This window comes from Propithecus coquereli, unplaced genomic scaffold (genome assembly GCF_000956105.1).
Source record: "Propithecus coquereli isolate 6110/MARCELLA unplaced genomic scaffold, Pcoq_1.0 Scaffold126, whole genome shotgun sequence".
Taxonomy (NCBI): domain Eukaryota; kingdom Metazoa; phylum Chordata; class Mammalia; order Primates; family Indriidae; genus Propithecus; species Propithecus coquereli.
In genome coordinates, this window is record NW_012136747.1 from 1,417,045 (window position 1) to 1,418,129 (window position 1,085).

Here is a 1,085-nt window from a genome sequence, read left to right on the forward strand (position 1 = left end):
TTCTAAAAAATAAAGCATATTAAATGTTTTCAAAACCCAAGAGCTTTACATCCAAGAGCCAAAAATGTTTATCTCATAGAAGTAGAAAGCAGAATAGTAGTTACTAGAAGTTGGGAAGGGTAGTGGAAGGGAAATAGAGGATGGTTAATGGATACAAAATTACAGCTAGATAGGAGAAATAAGTTCTAGTGTTCTATGTAGTGTTCACTATAGGGTGACTATAATTAACAACAATTTATTGTATATTTTCAAATAGCTAGAAGGAGACAGACTTTGAATGTTCTCAACACAAAGAAATGATAAATATTTGAGGTGGTGAATATGCTAATTAACCTGATTTGATCATACACACTATATACATATACTAAACTATCACACTCTACCCCATAAGTGTACAATTATTGTGTGTCAATTTAAAATAATAAAACCAAAAAAACCAATCCCAGAGCTTTAGATCACCCAATTTTGTGGATTGCCTGCCCACTGTCAAGGTATAATGAGCTTTCTCAGTAGTTCTCAAACTTTTCTGATTGCAGTCAACCAAGGGTGTACAGCGAGAGTATGTAGATTCTTCCTAATCGCTAAGCAGAAAAATCATTCAGTGTAAACAACAAAATACCATTGTACAAGCATATTTAAGAGAGATTTTTGTATATATGGTAAGCAATATGTGCATTTGGTTCATGTGTGAACCACAATGCAAATGTGCCTTAAAAAGTCCAATTTTATTTATTTATTTATTTTAAGGCTGGTCAAGTGAAGCAGTGGGAGTGGAGAAGGAACAAAGGAATTTGTAACTGGCTGTGATCAATTAGTGAAAAGGCTAATTTTAGAAAATTATTGATGCACATACACATTATTACACACTGTAGGGCATTAAACTAAACTGATAATAAGAAAATAATATAATAAATCAAGATCAGTTTTTAAATTATAAATTTCAGGTAACAAACTGTTTTCGTAAAATGAGAACAACCACCATCTGATGTGCACATACATGATAGTTTTGCAATTCAGCCAGACTTCATGGAAAAATACCAAATTAGAGTCCCTAATAAAACCATAGCAGATTTTTGCCTCTGAGA

General features: G+C 32.4%; 1 protein-coding gene across 1 annotated transcript in view; it reads right to left on the minus strand.

Moving 5' to 3' along the window:
- Nucleotides 1-1,085, minus strand: part of WBP2NL (WBP2 N-terminal like) — a 25,579-nt gene that overhangs the window by 936 nt on the left and 23,558 nt on the right. The gene's annotated exons all lie outside the window — the stretch shown is intronic.